Consider the following 14,467-nt stretch of genomic DNA (forward strand, 5'->3'; position numbering starts at 1 on the left):
TAGGTCCAGACCATTTCTGTCCTTTATCGAGCCCATCTTTGCATGAAATATTCCCTTGGTATCTTTAATTTTCTTGAAGAGATCTCTAGTCTTTCCCATTCTGTTCTTTTCCTCTACTTGGGAGAATAAAATAGTGAGAACTTACACAAAGGAAACCACTTGAACACAAGACCCTGCATCAGCCAACCACCAGTAGCACCATGTGCAGAACACCTCATCTAAACAACAAGCAAAACAAAAATACAAACCCAATCATCAACAGACAGGATTACCATTTCACTCAGCCTTGTCCATCAGAGGAAAAACAAACAAATAAACAAAAACTCAGCACAAATCTCACCCTATATGAAGCTCACACAAACCACTGGATCAACCTTAGGAGGGCAGAAAGCAAAAGGAAGAAAGAATTCAGCTTTGGAGCCTGGGAAAAGGAGACCTCAAACACAGTAAGTTAAAAAAATATATAATGAAAAGGCAGAGAAATACTACACAAATGAGGGAACAAACTAGAAACACAGAGGTCAAAATAAATTAAGAGGAAATAGGCAAACTACCTGAAAAAGAATTCATAATAATGACAGTAAAGATGATCAAAAACTTTGAAAATAAAATGGAGAAAATGCAAGAATCAATGACCTAGAAGAATTAAAGAATAAACATACGGAGACAAAAAACACAATTACTGAAATTAAAAATACTCTAGAAGGAATCAATAGCAGAATATCTGAAGCAGAAGAATGAATTAGTGAGCTGGAAGGTAAAATGTTGGAAATAACTTATGAAGAGCAGAATAAAGTAAAAAGAATGAAAAGAACTGAGGATAATCTCAGAGATCTCTAGGACAAGATCACATGCACCAATATTTGAATTATAAGGGTCCCAGAAGAAGAAGAGAAAGAACAAGGGTATGAGAAAATTTTTGAAGAGATTATAGTAGAAAATTTCCCCAACATGGAAAAGGAAATAGTCAATCAAGTCCATGAGGTACAAAGAGTCTCATACAGGACAAACCCAAGGAGAAACACTCCAAGACACATACTAATCAAACTAACAAAGACTAAACACAAAGAAAGAATATTAAAAGCAGCAAGGGAGAAGCAACAAGTAACACATAAGGGAAACCCCAAATGCTTAACAGCTGATCTTTCAGCAGAAACTCTGTAGGTCAGAAGGGAATGACAGAATATATTTAAAGTAAAGTACTGAAAGGGAAAAATCTACAACCAAGATTATTGTACCCAGCAAGGATCTCATTCAGAACTGATGGAGACATAAAAAGCTTTTCAGACAAGCAAAAGTTAAGAGACTTTAATATCATCAAACCAGGTTTACAACAAATGTTAAAGGGACTTATATAGTCAAGAAATACAAGAGAAGAAAAAAAAGCTACAAAATCAATCCCAAACAATTAAGAAAATGGCAATAGGAACATATATATCAATAATTACTTTACATGTAAATTTATTAAATGCTCCAACCAAAAGACACAGACTGGCTGAATGGATACAAAAACAAGACCCATATATATGCTATCTACAAAAAACTCACTTCAGACCTCAAGACATATATAGACTGAAAGTGAGAGGATAGAGAAATATATTCCATACAAATGGGAAGCAAAAGAAAGCTGGAGTAGCAATTCTCATATCAGACAAAATAGACCTTAAAATAAAGAAGATTACAAAAGATAAGGAAGGACACTACATCATGATCAAGGGATCAATCCAGGAGGAAGACATAAAAATTATAAATATCTATGTACCCAACATAGGAGCACCTCAATACTTAAGACAAACACTAACAGACATAAAAGGAGAAATTGACAGCAACAGAATAATATGCAGGGTACATCATGAGAAACACTGGGCTGGAGGAAGTACAAGCTGGAATTAAGATTGCCAGGAGAAATATCAATAGCCTCAGATATGCAGATGACACCACCCTTATGGCAGAAAGTGAAGAGGAACTAAAAAGCCTCTTGTTGAAAGTGAAAGAGGAGAGTGAAAAAGTTGGCTTAAAGCTCAACATTCAGAAAATGAAGATCATGGCATCTGGTCCCATCACTTCATGGGAAATAGATGGGGAAACAGTGGAAACAGTGGCTGACTTTTTCTGATTTTTCTGGGCTCCAAAATCACTGCAGATGGTGACTGCAGCCATGAAATTAAAAGACACTTACTCCTTGGAAGGAAAGTTATGACCAACTTATCAGCACATTCAAAAGCAGAGACATTACTTTGCCAACAAAGGTCCGTCTAGTCAAGGCTATGATTTTTCCTGTGATCATGTATGGATGTGAGAGTTGGATTGTGAAGAAAGCTGAGTGCCGAAGAATTGATGCTTTTGAACAGTGGTGTTGGAGAAGACTCTTGAGAGTGCCTTGGGCTGCAAGGAGATCCAACCAGTCCATCCTAAGGGAGATCAGTCCTGGATGTTCATTGGAAGGACTGATGTTGAAGCTGAAACTCCAATACTTTAGCCACGTGATGTGAAGAGCTGACTCATTGGAAAAGACCCTGATGCTGGGAAAGATTGAGGGCAGGAGAAGGGGACAACAGAGGATGAGATGGCTGGATGGCATCACCGTCTCAATGGACATGGGTTTGGGTGGACTTCAGGAGTTGGTGATGGACAGGGAGGCCTGGCATGCTGCAGTTCATGGGGTTGCAAAGAGTCGGCCACGACTGAGCAACTGAACTGAACTGAACAATAATACTAGGAGACTTTAACATCCCACTCACAGCAATGGACAGATCATCAAAAAATTAATAAGGAAACCCAAGTCTTAAATGATACATTAGATGAGATGGATTTCACTGGTATCTTCAGGACATTCCATCCAAATGTAGAAGAATACACCTTCTTGTCAACTGCACATGGAACATTCTCCAGGACAGACCACATCTTGTGTCACAAATCAAACCTCAATAAATTTAAGAAAATTAAAATCATATCAAGCATCTTCTCTGACCACAATACTATGACACTAGATATCAATTACAAGAAAAAAAACTGTAAGAAACACAAACACATGGAGATTAAGCAACACATTTCTAAATAACCAACATGTTACTGAAGAAATAAAAAAAGAAATCAAAAAACTTCTAGAAGCAAATGACAATGAAAACACAACTAAAAACCTATGGGATGCAGCAAAAGCAGTTATAAGAGGGAAGTTTATAGCAATACAATCCTACCTCAAGAAGCAAGAAAAACATCAAATAGACAACCTAACTTTACACTTAAAACAACCAGAAAAAAAAAAAAAACAGAAAACCCCCAAAATTAGTAGAAGGAAAGAAATCATAAAGATCTGGGCAGAAATAAATGAAAAAGAAATGAAAGAAACAATAGTAAAGATGAATAAAACTAAAAGCTGGCTCTTTGAGAAGATAAACAACCAGTTAATTGACATACCTTTAGCCAGACTCATCAAGAAAAATGAGAGAAGAATCAAATCAACAAAATTAGAAATGAAAAAACAGAAGTTACAGATAATGTAGAAATACAAAGGATTATAAGAGACTATTATGAACAACTATATGGCAATAAAATGGATAACCTAGAAGACATGCACAGATTATTAGAAAAGTTCAATCTTCCAAGACTGAACCAGGGAGAAAAAGAAATTATGAACAATTCAATTACAAATTCTGAAATTGAAGCTGTGATCAAAAATCTCCCAAAAACCAAAAGCCCAGGACCAGACTGCTTCACAGGAGAATTCTATCAAACATTTAGAGAAGAGATAATGCCTATCCTTGTAAAACTCTTTCAAAAAATTGCAGAGTAAGGAACACTGCCAAACTCATTCTACAAGACCACCATCACCCTGATACCAAAACCAGACAAAGACAACACAAAAAAAGAAAATGCAGGCCAATATAACTGACAAACATAGATGCAAAAATCTTCAACAAAATTTTAGCAAACAGAATTCAGCAACACATCAAAAAGCTCATACACCATGATCAAGTTGGGTTTATTCCAGGAATGCAAGGATTCTTCAATATATGCAAATCAATCAATGTGACACACCATATTAACAAATTGAAAGATAAAAACCATGATAATATCAATAGAAAAAGCCTTGACAAAATTCAGCACCCATTTATGATTAAAACTCTTCAAAAAATGGGCATAGAAGGAACCTACCTCAGCATAGTAAAGGCCATATATTATAAGCCTACAGCAAACATTATTCTCAATGGTGAAAAACTGAAAGCATTCCCCCTAAGATCAGGAACAAGACAAAGGTATCCACTTTTGCACTATTATTCAACATAGTTCTGGAAGTCCTAGCTACAGCAATCAGAGAAGAAAAAGAAATAAAAGGAATCCAGATCAGAAAAGAAGAAGTAAAGCTCTCACTGTTTGCAGATGACATGATATTGTACATAGTAAAGATAGTATCAGAAAATTTCTAGAGCTAATCAGCAAAGTTGCAGGATACAAAATTTAGCAAAAGTTGCAGGAAACAGAATCAATACACAGAAATCACTTGCATCTTTATACACTAATAATGAAAAATCAGAAAGAGAAATTAAGAAAACAATCCCATTAACCATTGAAACAAAAGAATTAAATACCTAGGGATAAACTTACCTAAAGAGAAAAAAGAACTGTACACAGAAAATTATAAGACACTGATGAAAGAAATCAAAGATGACATAAACAGATGGAGAGATATTCCATGTTCCTGGGTAGGAAGAATCAATATTGTAAAAATGACTATACTACCAAATGCAATCTACAGATTCAATGCAATCCCTATCAAATTACCAATGACATTTTTTCACGGAACTAGAACAAAAAATTTCACAATTCTTATGGAAACACAAAGACCCCAAATAGCCAAAGCAGTCCTGAGAAAGAAGAATGGAGCTGGAGGAATCAACCTTCCTGACTTCAGATTATACTACAAAGCTACAGTCATCAATACAGTATGGTACTGGCACAAAATCAGAAATACAGACCAATGGGACATGATAGAAAGCCCAGAAATAAACCCATGCACCTATGGGTACCTTATTTTTTACATTGGAGGCAAGAATATGCAATGAGGCAAAGACAGCCTCTTCAATAAATGGTGCTGGGAAAACTGGACAGCTACATGTAAAAGAATGAAATTAGAACACTTCCTAACACCATACACAAAGACAAACTCAAAATGGATTAAAGACCTAAATGTAAGATCAGAAACTATAAAACTCTTAGAGGAAAACATAGGCAGAACACTCAATGACATAAATCAAAGCAAGATCCTCTATGACCTACCTCCTAGAGTAATGGAAATAAAAACAAAAGTAAACAAGTGGGACCTGATTAAACTTAAACACTTTTGCACAGCAAAGGAAACTATAAGCAAGGTGAAAAGACAATCCTCAGAATGGGAGAAAATTATAGCAAATGAAACAACTGACAAAGGATTAATTTCCAAAATATACAAGCAGCTTGTACCAGAAAAACAGACTAAAAGCAACTCAATACCAGGAAAAAAAAAAAATCAAAAAGTAGGAAAAAGACCTAAATAGACATTTGTCCAAAGAAGACATACAGATGGCTAACAAACACATGAAGAGATACTCAACATCACTCATTATTAGAGAAATGCAAATCAAAATCGCAATATCATATCACACCTGTCAGAATGGCCATCATCAAAAAGTCTACAAACAATAAATGCTGGAGAGGGTGTGGAGAAAAGGGAATGCTCTTGCACTGTTGGTGGGAATGTAAATTGATATAGCCACTATGAAATTAGGAATAAAACCAGCATATGACCCAGCAGTCCCACTCCTAGGCATATATCCGGAGGAAACCAAAACTGAAAAAGACACATGAATTCCATTGTTCGTTGCAGCACTATTGACAATAGCTAGAATATGGAAGAAACCATGATGATGATGGACATCATTTGTTGATGGATAAAGAAGTTGTGGTACATACACACTATGCAATATTACTCAGCCATAAAATGGAATGCATTTGAGTCAGTTCTGATGAGGTGGATGATCCTAGAACCTATTATACAGAGTGAAGTGAGTCAGAAAGAAAAAGATAGTATCATATTCTAACGCACATATATCTAGAAAAATGGTACTGAAGAATTTATTTAGAGGGCAGCAATGGGCAAACAGACATAGAGAATAGACTTATGGACATGGGGAGAGGGGAGGAGGGGGTGAGATGTATGGAAAGAGTAACATGGAAACTTACATTACCATATGTAAAATAGATAGCCAATGGGAATTTGCTATATGGCTCAGGAAACTCAACAGGGGCTCTGTATCAACCGAGAGGGGTAGGATGGGGAAGGAAATGGGAGGGAGGTTCAAAAGGGAGGGGATATATGTATACCTATGGCTGATTCATGCTGAGGTTTGACAGAAAACAACAAAATTGTGTGAAGCAATTATCCTTCAATAAAGTAAATTAAAAATAAAAAAATACTGTAGTTTTTTAATCGATTCTTCTGTGTTTTCTTGGTAGACAATTATATATTTATATAATACTGCTGCTGCTGTTAAGTCGCTTCAGTCGTGTCCAACTCTGTGCGACCCCATAGACGGCAGCCCACCAGGCTCTCCCATACCTGGGATTCTCCAGGCAAGAACACTGGAGCGGGTTGCCATTTCCTTCTCCAATATATAATACTAGACATTTGCAAATAATGATAATTTGGCCTGTTCCCTACTGTCAGTTATACTCCTTTTTTAATTTTTTTAGCCTTCTTTCAACAGTTAGTTGGGACTTGCAGGACAATGTTAAGTTTTAATGATGACAGTATGAACCTCATCTCATTCCTGATCCTAGAGGATTATTTCTGCTGCTGCTGTTGCTGCTGCTAAGTCGCTTCAGTCGTGTCTGACTCTGTATGACCCCAGAGACGGCAGCCCACCAGGCTCCCCCATCCCTGGGATTCTCCAGGCAAGAACACTGGAGTGGGTTGCCATTTCCCTCTCCAATGCATAAAAGTGAAAGTGAAGTCGCTCAGTCGTGTCCGACTCTTAGCGACCCCATGGACTGCAGCCTACCAGGCTCCTCCGTCCCTGGGATTCTCCAGGCAAGAGTACTGGAGTGGGGTGCCATTGCCTTCTCCAGAGGATTCTCTATTATTGTACTTTTTATAGTGTTGGCTGTTATTTGAGATAGCACTGATTATGCTTTTTTTTTTCCCACAATAATGAATTTTTTCAATCTGTTTATATTTACAAAGCAGAGCGGTTTAAAAAACGAAACACATTACTTTTTTTGGTACTTATTTTGAAAATTTGAAGGTTCAACCATCAACGGCCTGTGTTTTGGTTATTTTTACTGCATTGGGAAGAGCATTAGACTGGTTCTAGTTTAGGCTTTGAAAACAATGATTTCATTTGGGACAGATCCTCTCACTTCTCTGGGCCTTAGTTCTCTCCCTGTAAAATGGTGAGAGAGAAGATCATTTCTAACCAATCTGCTAACAGTTTAAGCCCTATTTTCATAATGCTTTGTGTGTTTAGCCAAGTGTCTGCATCCGCTGCATCTCATGACATAGGCTGCAGCTCTGCAGTTCATAGTAAGCCAGCCACACACCTGGAACTAACAAGGTTCTTTCACCAGTCTCAGACTTTCCTTGGTTTAACCCATTTGGCAGAATGCTCCATGCTGGACGTGGGATCCAGAGCCATCCATCAAGAGGGACTTGAACCACGGGAGCAGAACATTGGAGGCAGGGAGGGTGTAACACCAGTGGGACGAAGCTACATTAGGAAGTTGCTGAGCTGGCAAGCTGAGGGTTACAAAGCCTGGGGCTGCTAGAGATCAGGCCAAGCAAAAGGTCAGGAAACTGGAAAATTAGGACAGGACCACAGAGAATTCTGAGGGCAGAGGTCAGTCACAAGGCAGGGACGGAAGCCAGGAAGTCTAGCCCGAGGGCCAAAAGAGTCCACAGTTCATAAAGCTGTGGTCCAAGGGAGGAGAGAAAAATTTCAGAGTTCAGATTAACAGGTAAGATGAGGTTCAGGTTCCAATTCAGCTAACTCAATGCCTTGCACAGTGTGGAAGCTCAGAAATAGTTGTTGCATCAGATCCACTTAAACCTGCTCTTGGAACAGATGCTTCCAGCCCCAGTGATAAGCAGGAAGTGTTTTCATAAGTGAGCAAATCAGTTGCATTTAGGGAAAATGGTTCTGGCTGACTGAGGACAAAGAATTGAGGTCAGTTGAATTCTGGCAAATTGTCTGGGGGTGTGGAGAAGGGTGGGAAGGGAGTTGGACAGGGTGGCACTCGAGCCATAAAAAGGTGAACTTCTAGTGTCCCACCATCCCTCAGGGAAAATGAAGAACATTAGAGTTTGCCTTCAGAATTTTCTCTCTGTATGTTTATAGTTCTCCATCGCCTCCAGCCCATATCAACTCTCTAAATACTGCCCTCTAAATATGCTCTCAGATAAGTCCTTTCCAGCAAGGAAGCTGATAAACAAGTTCATAGGATACTCGAATAATCATTTGTTTCCTGTCTCAAGGGTTGTTGTTCTTTTATGAGCAAACTAATAGTAATGAATTTACATTTAGGGAAGTACTGTGGATCAGGAACCAGGATAATGAGATCTCACCCTGAAAGATATACAGATGCTCTTTATTCAAGGATTCTGCAATTCTGACTTCACCTACCCACTAAAATTCACTCGTCACCCCCAAATCAATACTTGGCAGGGATTTTGTGGTCATTCACAGACATGCAGAGTGGTGAAAAATGAGTCCCACCCAGAGCATCATTAAATAGGCTCTGCCTTCCTGTTTCAGCTCTCAGACTGAAAACAAGAGTCGTCTTCATAATCTATGTACTTCCATGTTTTTTGCACTCTTGTGCTTTTGTGGGTGATTTTACTGCTTAATAGACCCCAACATATTACTGAAGTACTGTTTAAGTGCTTCTAAGTGCCAGAAGGCTGAGACATGCCTTAAAGGAGAAAAGTGTGTTAGACAAGCTTCCTTCAGGCATGCTTTATGGTCTGTTGGCCATGAGTTCAAAATGAATGAATCAGCTCTATCTATGTATATATTAAATAAGTTGTCTTTACATGGAAACATACATAAAGCAAAGTTATATATTGCTTGATGGATGAAAGCCTTGGGACCAGAGACTCCAAAGAGGCTAACTCTGTATTTCTCCAGGAACAATAGTTCAAAATTTGCTAATTTGTGGTTCACAGTGACTTTCTGGAGCACAACTACTGCAAATAATGAGAATGGGCTGTACTTGGTCTATCTCCCAAGCCAGAAGGATTCCCCTGGTGGCTCAAACAGTAAAGCGTCTGCCTACAATGCGGGAGACCCGGTTTCAATCCCTGGGTGGGGAAGATGCCTGTAGAAGGAAATGGCAACCCACTCCAGTATTCTTGCCTGGAAAATCCCAGGGACAGAGGAGACCGGTAGGCTACAGTCCATGGGGTTGCAAAGAGTCGAACACAACTGAGCAACTTCACTTTCTTTCACTTTGGTCTATCTCCAAGCACTTCTTCATCCTGTCAGTATTACCAGGGACCTTCTGCACAACTGTTGCAAAAAAAAAATGAAAATATTTGGAAATATTTTCCAAGATCTTAACCTTTTCACACGCATGACCTGTAAGTCTCATTGACAAGTCAGGAATACTATGGCCTGTTCAGGACTGGATGCGTTGTTACAGAAACTGACATAAAAAGACATGCTGTAATAATTCTGCTTGTGTTTTCTCTCTTGTTTTTTAACTGTCCTACAGATTTGAGGGGTCCTCCTCCCCCGACAGATTCTTTTCTGTTTTAATTATTCGTTTATTTATGACCACACTGGGTCTTCGTTGCTGCACTCGGGCTTTCTCTAATTGTGGACAGTGGGGGCTCTATAGCTGCGGTGTACTGGCCTCTCATCGTAGCGGCTTTTCTTGTTGTAGAGCACAGGCTCTAGGGCTCTCACACTTCAACATTTGTGCTTCATGGGCCCTAGAGCACATGGACTCAGTTGTTGTGGTGCACAGGATTAGAGTTGCTTCGCAGCATGTAGCATCGTCCTGAACCAGGGATCGAATCCGTGTCCCTGTACCAACAGGTGGATTCTTATCCACTGAGCCACCAAGGGAAGTCCCCAGCAGATTCTTGATGTGAGTGTAAAACTCTTGAGAGAGACTCCTCAGTAATCAATAATTTCACTACTTTTTCACTAACAATTTCAATAATTTCATCAATAAGTTCACATAGATTCCACATGAAATTCTAAGTGGAAAGCTGGGTCCAGGACAGAGACAGGTGGATAGAGGTTTTCAAGGGACCTCTAGCAGACGGTAGGGGGTCTGATTCAGTCATCAAGAGAGGGACATCTCTATTTGGCACTTAGTCTGACTGTTTCTGACCCTTCTAACCCAGAATTATCCTGATTGGAATGGAAGCCAGATGACATTCTAGAAAGAATCAATTCAAAGGACACCTGGATCCCGCTGCAAATATAGATGCTGCTTAAGCATCCTAATCCCTAGGGCACATAGCCTAAGACAAGAAGCCTGTGTGTGTTTTTAAGCATTGATACCAGGTAATTCACCTTCCATAGTTGTTTAAGTACATTGTGAGGATTTCAGGAGCTCAAATGTTAGCTGAAATTTGCTTTCCCAGAAGGAAAGGCATTTCAAGGTGACACAGAGTCTCTTTGCATATCTCTTTCAGTTAAATTGTGGTTAATTTCTTTTCTTTTTATTATTTTTAAAAATTTCTTTTCTTTGCATTGAAATTCATGGGACAAAAAGGAAGCTTCCCTCCCCACCATTCAAGGCTCCCTGGGCTCTTAAATGCCACAATCCTGATCTCAGCATCCGACACACATTTCTCACAGAAAAGAACAGAAAGGCCTCTCAGTGCAGCCTTCCCCAGCCCAGCGGCCCTGCAGCCTGGCCTCCCTCGGGGCCTTCAAGAGCTGCCCCAGTATCTCCCAGCAGAGCAATGCACGTGGCTGCGTCCAGGGAGGAATTTGTAACTGGGGACTGGGGTCAAACGCCTTCCGGTTTTTCTACTTAGTGACACGCTTTCTCACACAGGGGTCGAGAGTTGGGGCCTCACAAATGCAGCCTTGGAGATGAGCTGCTAGAAATGTTTTCTTAACAAGAGTCCTTTTCTTTTCCCTTGAGACCCCAAGAGTTTGAACCTCAGACCTTTCAATCCCTCAGCTGAAGCTATAAACCACAAATGTGCTTCATGATGAAAGGATGTGAGGGACTGTCTTTGGTCCTTGCCTCAGCAGATGGTTTGGGCTGTCTGCCCACGCTGGAGGGGAAAGAACAGGGGAGCAGCTCCCTCCACCACCTGGGAGTCATGAGGAGTCATCAGCCTGGGCTTGCATCCTCAGCAGGCTTTCCGCAGCCCTCAGCCTGTCCCAGAGCGCGTGCCTCTCTTGCCTGCTTGCTGACGGCTCGCTCCCATAGCAAGTCTTCTAAGAAGATTGTCTGAGAAGTCTCCTTTGATTTGTTGCTATGACACAAAAAGCCCAGCTGCTCCCTGGGGAAACAGGGGAGCTAGCATGGCTCTAAAGCAACGGGTGAGACTAGGAGGGTGGCCACCCTTGGGACTGAACCCAGACCCAACAGGTATAGATTTCAGAGGATTTATCACAGCACAGATTGTCTTCTTTCTTTTTCTTTTAAAACTGTTTCTGCAAATATTTGCACTCTGTGTGTGTAGGGGCTTCCCAGGTGACTCAGACGATAAAGAATCCGCCTGCAGTGCAGGAGACCCAGGTTCGATCCCTGGGTCAGGAAGATCCCCTGGAGAAGGAAATGGCAATCCACTCCAGTATTTTTGCCTAGAGAATTCCATAGACAGAGGAGTCTGGTGGGTAACAATCCATGGGGTCGTAAAGAGTAGGACACAACTGAGCAACTAACACTTTCTTTTTCACTTTTTTGTTGTGTATGTGTGTGTGTTTGGGGGTTGGGGTTTTCTTTATTGTGGAAGAGAAAAGCTGAAGGAGAGTGCAGGAGGGTGAGTGGAGGTGATGGTGAAGCCAGGTGCTCAGCTGAGCAGGGAAGGGTAATTCCTGTCCTGGGGTATCTTACTCTTGACTAGCTTTGGTCCTTTTGGCCTTTTGGTCCAAAGGCCGGGGATGGGCTGGAAAGAAATTCAAAGAGGATTTCCAGCTTTATGAAAAAAGAGGAAAAGCAAAAATAGCATTCTGCATGAGTTTTGTGGCAGTTGTTACAGAGGCGGCCACATTCAGTGAAAGAGTGGCCTTGCCAAGCTCCTTCCTGGGGACTACACTAAGCATCAGCCGCCATAGCGCTGAACGGTGTCTGTGAGCAGCTGTGCTTCATTTCAGCTGATTTTGTGCATCTGCTACCAAGACATGTCCTCAGGTAATTGCTTCTTCACTTAAGGCCATTTCAGCTAAGAAAAGGTTTCATAGGAACCTCTACTTTCAGATAGGGAAAGCTGCTTTTGATTTTTTTCACTCACTGCATTAGAAACACCTATCCAGGAGGAACTTGTTTTAGTTTATTAATATCACATGAAGGGCTTCCTTAGTGACTCAGCAGTAAAGTACCTGCCTGCCATGTAGGAGACCTGGGTTCGACCTCATGGTTGGGAAGACCCCCTGGAGAAGGAAATGGCAACTCATTCTAGTATTCTTGCCAGGGAGATCACATGGCCAGAGATGCCTAGCAGGCCACAGTCAGCCAGCCCATGGGGTCACAGAGTCAGACACGACTTAGTGACCATACAACAACATCACATAAAAAATCTTCAAAAGTTAAACTTCACTTAATATAGATTTTAGAGATCACCATGGTTGTGTTCCCTGATCTGCCTGCAATGCAGAAGACCCCGGTTTGATTCCTGGGTCATGAAGATCCCCTGGAGAAGGGAACAGCTACCCACTCCAAATTCCAGCTTGGAGAATTCCATGGACTGTATAGTCCATGGGGTCGCAAAGAGTCGGAAGCGACTGGGTGACTTTCACTTTCACTTTTTCATGGTTGTGTTATTGTCCTTGGTCTTTATCAAACATAATAAAATTATAGGAAGTCAAGGCACTTTATTCTAGGGCATTTTCTGTTGTGATGGAAGCATTCTGTAACTGTATTTTCCAGTACAGTAGCCACTAGCCACTTGTGACTACCGAACTCTTGAAATGGCACTGGTGCTACTGAGGAAATGAGTGTTCAATTTATTTAATTAGAATTATTTGGATGCTAAATTGGGGCATCCCCCATGGCTTAGTGGTAAAGAATCCACCTGCAATGCAGGAGCTGCAGGAAATGTGGGTTCTATCCCTGGGTCAGGAAGATTCCCTGGAGGAGGACACGGCAACCCACTCCAGTATTCTTGCCTGGAGAATTCCATGGACAGAGGAGCCTTGCAGGCTACAGTCTATGGAATCCCAAAGAGTCGGACACGACTGAAGCGACCTAGCACACACGCATGCTGATGCTAAATAATGTGACCAGTAGCTGCTATATTGGACAGCACATTTCTAGAAAATTGAGGATGAATCATCATTTGCTCCTAGAGGAGTTATATATAGGAAAAACTTTGAAACCAGACTTTCTGGATTTGAACCCCAATTCCTTCCACTTACCAGCTGTGGGACTTTGCACACATCACTCAATCTCTCTGAGCCTATTTGCTCATCTGTATAATGAGGGTAGTAACAGTAATCCTTAATACTTCTAAGAGGTGAATGCAGGAGGCAGGAGGAGAAAGGGATGACAGAGGATGAGATGGTTGGATGGCATCACTGACTCAATGAACATGAGTTTGAGCAAGCTCAGGGAGACGGTGAAGGACGGGGAAGCCTGGTGTGTTGCAGTCCATTGGATTGCAAAGAGTCAGACACAACTGAGCAACTGGACAACAACAGTTGAACGAGTGCTAAAGCACATAATAAGAGCTCAATCAATACTAGGTATACCATTCTTCCCTAAGAATACAAGTGGAAAGCGGAAAAGAAACTTGAGAGGGGAGGAGACTAGAGTGCAGAACTTCTGAGTGAATAAAAGGGGGTGCTTATTCCCTCAGGAGAGACGGGTAGCTCAACAGTGCAAATAAACCACCTATGCTCAGCATGCTGAGACCTGCCCCCAGATAGAGGGGTGTCAGTAAAAAGTGTGGTCTGAAAAGTGAACTCCTTCAAGGGGTTATTAAATTCCTCTCTTTGCTCCTTCCCTGTGGAGGCCGCTCCAGCCCTCTGCCCAGCTTGAACCCCTCTTGGGACTTAGCAAGACAAAGCCCTGCTCCATGCCTGCCCATAGCCCTGCGGCCTAGGCCTCTGAGCCCAAGGGGCTACATAGGCCTCCCAGGACTGCCAACAAACAGTGAGCACAGTGTTCCCAGCCCCCAGGGCAGCCTCTGTCCTGTGTCTGGGTTAAGGCTAATTCCAGTAAAGGGCAGGAAAGATGATGAATCTATGAAGTGGATTTCTCTTCCAAGGGGAAAACAGCCTGGATAATTGGAATAAAGTGCTCA

This window comes from Ovis canadensis, chromosome 6 (assembly GCF_042477335.2).
Source record: "Ovis canadensis isolate MfBH-ARS-UI-01 breed Bighorn chromosome 6, ARS-UI_OviCan_v2, whole genome shotgun sequence".
Classification (NCBI taxonomy): Eukaryota; Metazoa; Chordata; class Mammalia; order Artiodactyla; family Bovidae; genus Ovis; species Ovis canadensis.